At 48.3% G+C, this 14,195-nt stretch overlaps 1 protein-coding gene across 3 annotated transcripts in view; it reads left to right on the top strand.

The window, feature by feature from the left end:
* Window positions 1–14,195, top strand: part of CHST8 (carbohydrate sulfotransferase 8) — a 120,993-nt gene that overhangs the window by 30,665 nt on the left and 76,133 nt on the right. The window lies entirely within an intron of this gene.

The raw sequence follows: 14,195 nt of genomic DNA, 5'->3' as shown, positions 1-14,195 counted from the left end.
CCTAACACAACAGGGCCTGAGGGAAAGAATGAGAGTGGCCATCGCCCCGCACACTTGTCAGAGAGCAAATCTGACACTTGGTGTTCGATTGTCTGTGCTCAGAAATGATGATTCTGAGGCCCCTGCCTGCCCACAACTCTGCCTCACTCTGCTGCTGTATGGAGAGTATTGAATGCTGGACGGTGTGGAGGGGAATTGACTAAATTGCCTCTGAGTGGTTGCTGCCAGGGGATAGAGGCTTACGGCTCAGGGACCCTGGGTTTTCTGTGCCAGGCCTGCTGCTTAGAACCCTGCCTTTCCTTTCGAGAGCCTTTGCTGGCCTTCATCTCTGGGCTGGGAGGATGCAAGGCCTCTGGGAACTCCATCCCCTGCCCTGTTGGGTGTTGGGGCTTTCAGACCAAGATGTCTGCAGTGGGAAGAAGTGCTGCCCCCTTGTGAGGAGGGAAGGAAAACCTCTGAGCAATTAGGGTTTGGGAAAACAGGTGCCCTCATCTTACCACCTTTCCCAGACAGAAGTAGTGGTTGACAACAGCACTTCTCCAGCAGGCTTGGGGGAGGAACAGATCAGGGGAACCTCAGCAGGTGTATTAACCTCTGGGGAGGGAGAGGATCAAGGCTTGAGAAAGAATATTTTGTAATTGGAGAGGTTTATTGGGTGAAGGTTTTAAAGTATAAAATTACATTCTCTTAAGCTATAGAGAGTAAAGCTTTTCACACTATTCCCGATCAGGAAATTCAAATGAAAGGGATTCTAAGATTTTGCTTTGTGACACTTGTGTTAGGCACACTGTGGACGTGTTTGTGTTGTGTGCGCTGCGGTTTCCATTACATATCATAAACATAAGTGTTTTCTATTTTAAGGTGAGGAGGTGCTTTGAGGACAAGTTCGATTTTTGTATTTACAACAAATTAGCACCAAAAAAAAAGGGACTGGGAGCCTGTTACATCTTCAGTTTTATCCTCTCCAAGAGTTGAAGTTGGTCCTAACACTACAAGCCGGAAATCAAAATAGGATCATTTCCATCACCACAGACACAGTGCACTGTGCTCATGACTCTTTGTGCTAAACATACCCACCATTCTCTGCTTCACATACCAAAAACTAGCAGCAGCACATGTCATCAGGATCCGAAAGGTTTGTCACCCATCTGTACAAAACCCTCGCAATCCTAAAGGATACAGATCCTTGCCTTATTGAAAACGCCCATGAAACTGGCATTGAGGACAGTCAGACCTTGCCTTGGCAAAGAAACTGAGCATGCAACCCAGGGGAATTCATTGCAAAGGCCGCAATAATGACTTACCGAGGTTGGGAGGCTAAAAGTTTGCCGAAGGTCAAATCTATTATTTGGCTATTAGTTATGATGAATGGATGATAAAAGAAGCCACGCACAACTAGCTAAGGATGTGTCTAAAGAGATGATTAGAGAGGAAGGGCTGTTTTCCGGAGCCTTGGAGACCACCAATAGAATTGATTATGTCGCTGAACTGGAGTCACATTTCTTCAAAGTAAATGAGCTGAATTGGAAAATAATATTAGACTTGCATTATGGGTGTTCTTGCAATGACAAATTCAAGACAAGGACTGTGTGTGTCTGTGTCTGTGTGTGTATATGAATACAAGGGAAAACCTCACAAATATTTTCAGAATATACTCCATCATTTCCTGCCAAACTTCAGCTTCTAACATTTTGCCAATTTTTTAGAAGACTTCAACCTTGCTAGCAATGTAATTAATTATGTAAAAAAAAAAACCCACCAAAAACCAAACACCCCTAAACCCAAATGCGATGTATGCTATGCTGTTTTCCTAGTTCTGTGAAGATCTGAATGCCAGTGAAATCAAATTGCCTACTGGGTTCTTTTGATCTGAACTGAAACTGTCAAAGGTGCTTGGTGAGTAAATGGGCTGAAGGTAGATGTTACCATATTTTTGATCACCAGGGAAAAGACCAACTGCATTAAACTTTCAAAATCGATCATTCTGATGTGCTTAGCATACTCAGCGAGCATGATGGAAATAGTTTTGCAAACACAGAACTTCAAAATAAATGCCAACCCCATTGCCTAGAGTGGTATAGCCCACGTTCAGCGCTGGCTGCAGAGACATAGGGCCCAGAGCTGCTTGTTCCATTTCCTTCTTGATGACGTGCTTGAGGGCCAGTTTCATGGAAGCCCTTTCCAGGAGTGTCACATTTCTCTGGGGGTCTGCCTGTAGCCTGAGCTCCTGAGACAGTTCCTGGAAACCCCGAAGGAAGCTTGTGGCGTCACAGCTCCCGTTTCTGGCTGGCATTCGGGCTGTGCTGGATGAGAGCCAGGAGACGGTTGTTCCTCCAGCTCCAGGTTGATGGCTTGGCCTGAGAGAGAAGCACTTTGGGGAGCTCTGTTCCTCTTCCCCAAAGCAGTCACTAACATGATCAAGCACTGCCTGTGTACCAGGTCTTCCTCTAAAAGCAGCCCTCTTATTGCCTTTATTACAACCTTGAGAGGCAGCCATTATTACAGCCATTTTGCTGGTGAGAAAACCAAGGCACAGACAGCTGAAGTAGCTTACCCAGAGCGAAGTCATTGGTAAATGATGGAGCCGGGGTATGGACTCAGGCAGCCTGGCAGCTCCAGGGCCCTCCTCCCCGTCGGCACTGTGTCTCATTATCCCATTTCTATTTCATTTACATATTCTAAGGCTTTCCTGCACTTCTGCATATGAAAACAAGCAGGGAGGGCCAGACTTACATGAAGCATAACATAGTCTTTCAGGACTCAGAAAAGCTTATGGCCAGCAAGTGACCTAAGACATAATATCAGAGCATCAAAGCAAAACCAGCTAATGGTCGTTTTTTCCTTTTTAAAAATTAAAAAACTTCTTTTGTTCTTTTCCAAGTGAGAGGAGGGGAGATAGACAAACTCCTGCATGTGCCCTGATCAGGATTCAGCTGGCAACCCCCATCTGGGGGCCGATGCTCTGCCCATCTGGGACCAATCTCACAACAGAGCTATTTTTAGTGCCTAAGGTGGAGGCTCCATGGAGCCATCCTTAGTGCTTCGGGCCAATGCGCTCTAACCAATTGAGCCATGGCTGTGGGAGGGGGAGAAAGAAAGTGAGAGAAGGTGAGGGGGAGGGGTGGAGAAGCAGATGGTTGTTTCTCCTGTGTGCCCTGACCAGGAATTGAACTGGGACATTCACATGCCAGGTTGACACTCTACCACTGAGCCAACCGGCCAGGGTCAAAAATATCAAATTTTCAACATCAAAATAAAATGTCCCCTAAAAGTGTCTATTCTCATGTGAATGGCCAACATGAATTTTCATGTCATGGCTGAAATAAGTTGTCCTCTTCCCTGGCTTTTCTACTTCTGCCTTTGCCTACCTATGTGTCCAGATGAGTCCTGTTGAAATCCAAGTCACATAATGTCCTTCTTCCACCCCATCCCATTCAGAGTAAAAGCTAGCATCCTTTGAATGGCTCACATGACTGGAACCCTACCTTCCTTCTCTGACCTTATCTTCTTTCACTGCTTTATGTATCTTTCTCTCTAGATACACTGAGTGTCAGGAGTTCTCCTACCCCAGGGTCTTTGCTTAGGTTGTTCCCTAGATATTCACATGGGTCAGATGTTAACCTCCTCTCAGTGAGGCCCCATCTCACATGCTTAGATCTTGAGACCTGCCTCTAACCTCCAGTCCCCCTGCCCCCATCCTTCTTAATCTGCTCTGTTTTTCTTTTCTCCAATGCATTTATCAACCTCTAATGTTATTTATAATATACTAACTTATTATGTTTCTAGAACTGCCTGTCTCTCTTGGTTGCGATGAAATTCTGTGAAGGCAAGATTACTAATGAACCCCAATTGCCTAGAACAGTGTCAGGCACATAGTAGGTGCTCATTAAATATTTACTACATGTGTGGTTTCCTCTAGAAGAGAAGGAGAGTGGAGCAGAAGGGATAGGTGCAAAGGAGACTCCAAATATTGGCAATTGTTTTATTTCTAAGCTGAAGGCAAGTGCACTGTTTGTTTCTGTAGATAGATGATAGATAGATAGATATAAAATATTTTATAATGAATTTTTAAATATCAAATGGCCAAAAAATAAAATTGATAGATAGTTTGTATAAGTGGGATAGTCAGCTTCCTTTGTTCAGACATCTTGCCTCACTTTTGTGCGTTGTCTTGTGTCGGTGGCTGTATGGGTAGGTTCTTAGGCAGCTGTGTTTATAACAGGGGACAGAAAATAAAAGCTGGGCCAGGTGCTCTGACCATCAGGGAAACTGGGCTTTGAGGAGGGAACAAGATGAAGGGAGCCCTGAGCTGATTTGCAAGGCCAACCGTCAAAGCATGTTGGTGACAGCTGAGAAACAAGCTCACAACTGCCCAGGGTCAGCTCCTAAGAGCAGGATGCCTGGGTGTGGCTGTCTGATGACCTTGGCAGGAGGGCTGGTGTGTCTTCTGTTGTCAGAGGAGAGACTGAAAGAGAAATGTTTCCTGCGCCACGTGAAAGGCTGAGTCAGGGTCCTGGCCCAATGCAGCAGCCAGAGGGCTGACCTGAGCAGGACAGAATTCACAACTCAGCTCTCTGACTTCCTGCAGCCCCGTGAGATCTCCAAATGCTCAAAAGAAGAGCCAGTTTCTGGGTTTGTTTTAATCACAATTAGTTTATGTCTATGACACTGAAGGAGCTGGAGTTGTGCAAGTGTGATGAGCTGCTCAGTGTCCTGACCTCATGGCTAGGAGGACACGTCTTCTCCCCCCACCCACCAGGCAGCTTCCCGACAGCAATCAATGCCGCTGGTGAGCACGTTTCCTTCAGAGGAGCGCCATTGATCAGACCAGACGGAAAACAAGTGGCAGCGATTGGGACGAGTGAATATTCATTTAGAAATGTCAGTGAGCAAGTGGGATTATGCCTTTGGTGACTTGCCTAGCAGGATCGATTTTGGACGTGAGGTGACCTAGATGTTTACAGAGGCTTAGGGTTCAAGCCAGGAACCCTGGTTAGGATGGGGGAAGGGGGCCAGAGAATTTCTAGAACAGGGAGGTCAGACATTTCCCTGTGATCCCACCCCTCCTCACAATTGTTCGGGTGTGCTGATTAAAGCCAGGGCTGACAGTGTGTTTATGGGGTGAAGGTAGGTACCCTGTCTGAGACCTTTGTCTTCAGGTGGGTCACTCTCTGCACAGTGGCCACCAGGCCTGGGGACATCTGTGTGCCTGGAAGGGGTTGAAGGACCTCAGGACACACAATTGCTGCTCTCCTGAGCCTGCCTTGGGCTCCTGCACACTGGGGGAGGGTCTTCAAGGTTGTCCAGCTGCAGCAGTCTCTAGTCTCTCTAGCTGAGACCCTTCTGTCCAAGATCTGCTCAAATGGGAGCTAGAGCCAGGGGGAGGCTTTGCTATTTGGGACCAGGATCTCGTATGGTAGTACCTCCTTGCCCTGGGAGGAATGGATGGGTGGATGGATGGATGGATGGATGGATGGATGGATGGATGGATGGATGGGTGGATGGGTAGGGTGGATGGGTGGATAGGTGGATTTTGAGTTTACCTACTTTACCCTGGGAGCCCTGTTCCCTGGCTAGAAGCTTCCTAGACAGAGGTAGGAGGTCATCACTGCTGGCCTGGGAGGCCAAGAACCCTGCCAGCTGATCGCCAGGTGCACTGTCATCTAGGTGTACCCACCTCTGCCCCAGGCCCAATTAGCCACCTGCAAGAGCTGCCGTTGGCGTGGGGAGGGACTCGGTTCTGCGCTCTGTGCAGACTGCTCAGCTAATGAGGGGGTTTGTGAAATTTTTAATTATAGTTTCCATGCCTAGCTTAATTATTTGCATATGGCTTTTGCAAGTGAGAAGAGGACGCCTGCACGCAGTGCGTCTCCTCAGCTTCACATTTGACTTTAATTAAAGGCAGAACCTGAGGTCTTTCCATCACTAATGATCATGGAAAATTAGCTTCCAATTCCCAGGGGTCGCCAGAGCAATGCGCCCTGAGGCAGAGAGGGGATGGAGGGGGGGTGGAGCGGAGGCACAAATGGCAGATGGCCCCACTGGGTGGCCACTCCTGAGCCCCCTTCCAGTTCGCCCTCCCCATCTTCTCTCCAGATGCTGGTGGGAAAGGGAGCCCAGCTCTCTTCTGCCAAGAAAGAGGCCTGACCCTGGGCAGCAGCTGTGAGGATGCACCACTGAGCTGGGGGTGAGGGCTGCTCACGATCTTTCTCTTGTGGGCCAGGAACTGGGAGTGGCCTGGGCTGTGCTGACTGCTTTCAGCTGGTGGCCACTGGGCAGAGGAATGGGAGCTCCTGAAATAGCCACACAGGTGTACACATTTCCACTCACACAGCAGCTCACCTAGGCACAGAGCACACAGGCCTTTGCCCGTTCATCCACAGGACAGTCATGGATACATGCTGCCATATTCACACACGTGTGTGCTCACACAAAGTCATAGAAGTACTCACACGTGAGCTGAAGGCCTCATTGGGTCTCCCTCCATCTCACTGTTCCTGGGCTCTCACTGAGGCTGGTGCTGGTCGGGGAGTCAGTGTGCCGGGGTCGCAGGCGGCAGGATGTGCCTCGGCTGGAGATGGCCCTGACCACCGCCCTGCTGACCGACACCGGTCTGCGCCGGCATGTGTCCAGCATGTGGCTTCCTCGGTCATATGAATCAGGATAAAGCTGGGAGGGGTGGAGAGCACCTTCTTCGGGAAGACCAGAATTCAGATCTGCCTCCATTTCCTAGCAGCGTGGCTTTGGGTAAGTTAATTCAGCCTCTCTGAGCTTGTTTCCTCATCTGTAAAATGGGGGTTATAATTGTTCAGGTGGCTTTTGTATGGGACAAAAGAGAGAATGAGTAGTGGACTCTGTGGCCAACTCTGTGTCACCCCTCCCCCTGGGAAGGGCTGACCCCACGGCTAGCTCCAGGGAGGGTGGTTTCATCCCACTGGTTCCAGTCACCCAGGTCTACTCCCACCAGAACAGGGCATTCCCCCAGCCCCTTGCATTGGGTCAGGGTGATGCCATCAGCTCAAAGTTCAGGAGTGCTATTCCATGGCTGGGGATGGGTTCCCTCTCTCCTGCTGGATGTAATGAGGATACCTGTAGGCTAGACTGTACTGCAACCATGCAGTCATGCAGGAGCTATCTGAGGATAAAACCTGCCCCAAGGACAGAAAATCTGAGCCACTGAATGGACTTGAGTCCCCAGTGATGCCATCGAACTACAGAACTCTTACTGAACTAGGTTTTCTATTGCTCACCTGCAAAAAAAAAAAAACATCCTGGTTGACACAGGGTCATGTCAAATGCTCAGGCTGACACTGTCTGCACACATTAGATGGCAATCATAGAGCGAGGCAAGAGCTGGTCTCCTGGCAACACCTTCTGAGGACACACATCCTGCAGGCCTGGCTGAGCCTTCTGCCACAGGGGCTGTGTTATGTGCTTTGTCTGCTGTCCCAATGACACGGACTGGGGGGGCTTAAACAACCGTCATTTATTGTCGCACAGTTCTGGAGGCTAGAAGTCTGAGAGGCAGGTGTCAGCAGTGCTGGTCCCCTCTGAGTGTGGTGAGGGAGATTCTGTTCAGGCCTCCCCCTTAGCTTCTGCAGCTCCGCTGGCCACCTTTGGTGTCCCCTGGCTGCTAGATCTCTGCCTCTGTCCTCACACGGAGGTCTCTCTGTGTGCATGTCTGTGTCCAGATTCCCCCCCCCTTTTCTTTTCTTTTTTTTTTTCTGAAGCTGGAAATGGGGAGAGACAGTCAGACAGACTCCCGCATGCGCCCAACCGGGATCCACCCAGCACGCCCACCAGGGGCGACGCTCTGCCCACCAGGGGGCGATGCTCTGCCCACCAGGGGACGATGCTCTGCCCCTCCGGGGCGTCGCTCTGCTGCGACCAGAGCCACTCTAGCGCCTGGGGCAGAGGCCAAGGAGCCATCCCCAGCGCCCGGGCCATCTTTGCTCCAATGGAACCTCGCTGCAGGAGGGGAAGAGAGAGACAGAGAGGAAGGAGGGGGGGGATGGAGAAGCAAATGGGTGCTTCTCCTATGTGCCCTGGCCAGGAATCGAACCCGGGTCCCCTGCACGCCAGGCCGACACTCTACCGCGGAGCCAACCGGCCAAGGCCCAGATTTCCCCTTTTTATGAGAACATTGGTCATATAGAGTTAGGGGCTCACTCTACTCCAGCATGACCTCGTCTTAATGACCTGTTGGATAACCCTATCTCCAAGGAAGATCACATTATGAAGTATTGGGGGTTAGTTAGGACTTCAACATATGAAATTTTGGGGAGGTACACCATTCAACACATAACAGACGTACATGAATGTGAGTGTGTATGTACACGTGTGTGCCACGGCTGGGTGGGGACCCTGTGCCGCTGGTTCTCCTGTCCCACCTCAGTGACCGTCCTCCGGGCAGAGGCAGGTGCCCTAGGCTGGACTCCCGTGTTTCTGTCTGAGGGCTGTTCAGCTCCTGACCATTGAGGCTGCTGCACCTCTCCCCACACCCACCAGCTCGCAGGCTTTTTCTCTCCTCGGCTGATTCTGCACGACATTCCTTGAACTGTAACCATCATTTTTATCCAGAGGTTGGGTGCTTTCCCCCAACCGAGGTAATCATTTTTTCTGGCCGGAGTGGCAACAGGAAGACCCCAGGCCAAATCCAGCTTGGACCTGAGTTTTGATTCACTCATGTGGGTTTTTAAAATGAGCATTGCTTGCCAATTTGAGAATTTGGACATTTTCAAGTTAAAATCCAAGTTTCCAAATTAAAAGATCTGAAAGTCTGGATCTGCTACCGAGGGTCATTGGATATGTTGCTTTAAAAACAATTTTCGTTATAGGAATGTCATACGGTTATTATAGGAAATGGGCTGTTTCAAACAGTTGTTCACTGAAGACCAATAATTGGTCACTCTGGGTCTCATCATACAATGTGTATTTCCACCTGTGTCTTATTCTTCTCATCAGCCATGTAAGAAGTCAGGGCTCAAGTGACCCTTTGGATGAGAGTGGCGCAGGGCCCAGCAGGGGGCCTGTGTGGGTGCCATGCTGCTTTCAGGTGCTCACTGTCAACGGGCGCTGCCTGCCTCTTCAGCCCACCATCCAGCCCGGCAAACATGCCACAAAGGGCCATGTCCAGAGATCATAAAGGTTAAACAACTTTTCTGTGTCCTTAAAGCTGAAAGATGAGGACATCTGGGACTTGGGACAGCAGAAAAAGGCTGCAGGCTCATGGAGAGATAAACAAGGCCCCTTTCTCTATTGTGCAAAGTATGCAAACAAGTCAACAACACCATTTGGCAAGAAGGGCAAGACTGACTGAAGAGGAGCCTGTGCCCGACCGGCAGAGGGTTGGGAGCCAGCGTCCCACTCCACCGGCCATAAGCCTCTTTCCTCCACCCCCAGGACACCTCACCACAACAGGAATCTCACAAATACCCTGTGGTATCGGTTTACTAGGGACCCACGTACTGGTTGGAAAGAAAGAAGCTCCGGGGTGTAAAATGATGATGCTGAGTCTCCCAGCGAGAAAATTTAAGGCTGAGTAGCAGACATTTCAGAGCCCAGTGCTCTTTTCCCTGCACTAACCTCTGTTAGCTGTGTTGGAGGCAATCTCAGGGGCTCTGGGAACACACGGGGGTCCCTCACCTGGTCTGAGGGTTGTCAGGGAACGGTGAGAGATGAGACTGGATGTTGGAGGTTGGCAGAGACTGATTACTCACAGGCCTTGTGGGGCGTGCTGAGACATTTAAACTTGGGCCATTGGGCAACTGGGGGCCCTCGAACAGTTTTGAACAGGGGAGTGACAGCAAATGTACTCCTGAGACTGATGTGGATGTGGAGCTGTCCAGGCCACCAGTGCTGAACCAGCCTCACTGGAAAAGATAGAACACATGCAGGAGGCAGAGTCGACAGTTGGATGTGGGGGAACAAGGGTGGGTGGGTTATGGTGGATCTACATTTCCATCTTTTCAGCACCCTGTGGTGAAAGAAAGGGCAGGCATTGGGGGGTTAGAGAGGTAGAGGAGCCTTGAAGCATGGGATGTCAACTGGAAACATGAGGCAGAGGCTCACAGAGAAGGCAGGCTCCTGTTTTATGCATAACCCACTCATTAGAACTTCTAGATCATTCCCAGTAGCCTGAAAGAGACCTGGTTATCCACAGAACAATCAAGACAAGGCCAACAGACTTGATTGTTCTGCCATGTTCTTAGTCTTTGAGTCCTCAGGTTGGGAGAAATCAACTTGTTTTGAGGACAACTCCAGGGAAAATCATGTCATGCTACTGGGAATCAAGAACATCACAGTCAGTCTTGGAGCCAGCTTAGAGAGGCCAGCCTTCTCCCAAAGAGGATGGCTGTGAGTGCGCACTGTGAGGGCATGCAGGGCACACCTGCTGGGCTCCACATGACCTCAGTTCATGGGACCCAGCTGGCCCTAGTATGCAAGCATCTCTTACCCTCCTCCCTCCTCTTACTAACTCCCTTTGCTTCTCACACACTGCCCAAGTCCCTACTCTGTGCCAGGCACTATTGGCAGCAGGGTACACAAAGGCAAGTCCTCTGGGGCTTCCTGGGGCTGGCACAGGAAGAGGGATTCCCTGGAAGGAAGCCAAACCTCCTTGCCATTCTCTCCTTTTGTGGAGTCTGTGGATTGCTGGTAGCAGCTTGGAGGTAGTTGCACCCTGCCAGGGGCCAGGGCATTCTGGGTTTACTCATACACTCTTTTCTGCCCAGGTTGTACCCCAATTTTCAATTTTGAAGAGTAAATATGTAATCTTCTTCCTCCTTGTAATTTTCCCTGCTGTGTCTGTGGATGTCAGAGCAGCTAGAAAATGTGAATAGCTCAGTGCTTTCTAAAAGTAAAAGGAGGCTGTACAGCATCATGCATTGTCTGCTGCTCTTGGCCTGATCAAGGCTCTGCTGGGGAGAGATGCTCTCCAGGCTGAGCTGTCAGGGGGAACTTGAACCCAAACAATCTGTGCCCCGCCCTCCATCAGCAATGAGATAATTGCCAAGAAGTGAGCATGTGCGCACACACATGTGTGCATGCGTGCTGCAGGGATGTTAGTAGAGGTGAAGTGAGGGTATCTGCTTACGCAGCCAAACTCTGCATTTTCCTCTGGAGACTTTCGAAGGTCAGGACAGTCTGGTGTATGCTTCTGTTTGGGAGAAGCGAGTCAGACAGATCTGGGATGGTTTATTTGCTGTGTAACCTTGGCCATGCTTAGTCTCTCTGGCTCTTCATTTCATCTTCTGTAAAACAGAGTGGTGGGCTTGAAACTATACTGCTCAGATCCCCTTTCAGGAAGGACTCAGTGATCACCCACAGGATGTGTGGTCAGCAGCCCGCCCCCAGCTGTCAGCTCCTTCAGGATCTGCCTCGGCTGCAACAAACTGCCTCATCCCAGGTCACACCCTTCCCTGAGCAACCCACATTCAGCTGCTGAGTCCTGGAGGCCGGAAGGTGCGGCCACTTAAGCCTGTTGTGGGAACTGCGACAGGCTATATCTCTCCAGAGCTCCCGTCCAGGCCTGGCTGGTGCTGCCTCCCTGTTCGACTTCTCCTGCCCACTCCAGCATCCTCCCTTGTCCCTTCATAGGTGCTGATCTTTAATAAACATCTGCACCCCAAGCTCCATCTCAACAGCTCCTTAAAGAGAATCAAACCTATGACAAGTGAGGATAGTGGTTTTCATTTCGAGAGGTTATTGCGCAAAGCCTGTGTGGGATGTCTATATATATATATATATATATATATATATATATATATATGCCTGGGAAGTTAACAAAGTATGATAAATATCATTTCTTTCCTGTGTGGGATGTTTATATATATATATATATATATATATATATATATATATATATATATATATATATATGCCTGGGAAGTTAACAAAGTATGATAAATATCATTTCTTTCCTGTCCCTTTCCTAGAAGTGGAGACACTAGATCCCATTCCAGGCCTGGAGCAGGTGTTTGTTGCCTGTGCTCTGCAGTATCGGTCTGGGTAAGCCCCAGAGAGGAAAGTGGCTCTGAAAGTCTGTGCCGACTGTGAAGTTTGAGGGCCGAACTGAGGACTTTGGAGCCATTCTTGTCCCTGTGAAGTTCACTGTGCCAGAATCACAGCAGCCCTCTTCCAGGTTCCTCACTGAAAAGAAATTGAGCATGCAAATACTCTTTTATCATAATCACCACGTAGCTACAGGGTAATTCATAAAAGTGCTGAAAATATATTGAAATTCAATATTGTTTTAGTCCAAATCAATATTAATAATTGTTTGCATTTTTAAAGTGCATTTTGCAATTGAAAAACGCACAAAGATCAACCAGTAGTTGCTAACACATCAGATTTTCCTATTAAAGGCATAGTCCTTTAACTTTAAAGTGTTTCTTATACAACAGAGGATGGCGCTGATCCATGAAAATGGTTATTTATTATTTACGTGCACAACATTAGAATGTGCTTCCATTATGCATCAGCTGAAAGGCCAGTGACTTTTATTTTTAAGTTCTCAATTTTTTTTAAATAGAACTTTTTATTTTGAGATAATTTTAGATCCACACATAGTTGTAAAAAATAATACAGAGAAATCCTGTGTCCCCTTTATCTTATTTCCCCGAATAGTAACGTCTCACATAAATACGGTACAGTAGCACAGTGAGGGCATTCACAATGGTGTAGTCAGAGCAGAGCACGTTTTCATCACCATAAGGATTCTTCGTGTTGCCCTTTTAAATTCTTTAAAAATTAATGATTTTTAAATCACCAAAGTGCATGTATTACATGTGCAATAAATACCATGGGTTCCCCATCATTAGCCTTGTTTAGATTTCTGCCTTGAAATGATTTATATCAGTTAAGTGAGGTGTTCTCCTAGCTAGGCTCAGTGTAAGGGTTCAGAGAGAGCAGTGGTCACCTCAGTAGGGAGTGGCCCTCCATGGGACTCGCTTCAGCCAGGCAGGCCTCAGGAAAGTATGGCTTTGTAGATCAGAAAGAACCTGAGGACATGGAAACAACCAAAAAGCCCGTCAATAGAAGACTGGATAAAGAAGATGTGGCACATATACACTATGGAATACTACTCAGCCATAAGAAATGATGACATCGGATCATTTACAGCAAAATGGTGGGATCTTGATAACATTATACGAAGTGAAATAAGTAAATCAGAAAAAAAACAGGAACTGCATTATTCCATACGTAGGTGGGACATAAAAGTGAGACTAAGAGACATTGATAAGAGTGTGGTGGTTACGGGGGGAGGGGGGAGAGGGAGAGGGAAAGGGAGAGGGGGAGTGGCACAAAGAAAACTAGATAGAAGGTGACAGAGGACAATCTGACTTTGGGTGATGGGTATGCAACATAATTGAACAACAAGATAATCTGGACATGTTATCTTTGAATATATGTATCCTGATTTATTGATGTCACCCCATTAAATAAATAAAATAAAATAAAATAAAATAAAATAAAAAGAAAGAACCTGAGAACACAATTTCCAATTTGACACTTGCATCACGGGCCTTTGCTTCTTCTACAAGGACAAAGTTGTCTCAAAGGGAGACAGCTTGGCAGCTTTGGTCCACAGCAGTGACCCAGGTTTGTGGCAACCGTTTGGGTAGGGATGTCCTCACCAGAGGGCCACCTGCTCTGCCTGACAGTGGCCTCCTGCAAATGAAATTGATAAGGAGCCTCTCTGTTCTCCAAGACATTTGTCTCACACCAGAGTTGCAAGCAACCTGGGAACTCATCTACAGTGGATATTTTGGATTCAGACTGATTCTGAGATTAGGAAAATCAAAATTTGAGAGTCACACAGGTGATTGGAGGGGCAGCCAGGCCTGGAACCTGAGCTCTCCACCCTTAGCCTGTATGCGTCTCATAACATCCTGCTGCTTGGGCAGGCTTCCTGGGGCCACAGACTCAGCTGCCATGTCCTGGTCATGTTTCACACAGTCAGGAACTTGACTGCTCTGGGCCTGCTCAGCTTCTGGGCCCACACCCACTCACCTATGGGATGAGTGAAACCAGCGGGTAGAGAGTGATTTCTGCTCAGTATCAAACTTCCATTTGCTTTCATTGACTTTTTTTATTATGGTAAAATATGTACCTAAAATTTTCCATTTTTAAGTCCAGAGGCATTAAGTATATTTACACTGCTGTGCAACCGTCACCATCATCCATCTCCAGAA

This window comes from Saccopteryx leptura, chromosome 9 (assembly GCF_036850995.1).
Source record: "Saccopteryx leptura isolate mSacLep1 chromosome 9, mSacLep1_pri_phased_curated, whole genome shotgun sequence".
Classification (NCBI taxonomy): Eukaryota; Metazoa; Chordata; class Mammalia; order Chiroptera; family Emballonuridae; genus Saccopteryx; species Saccopteryx leptura.
Note: the sequence above shows the minus strand (reverse complement) of the source record. Positions and strands in the feature narration are given on the sequence as shown.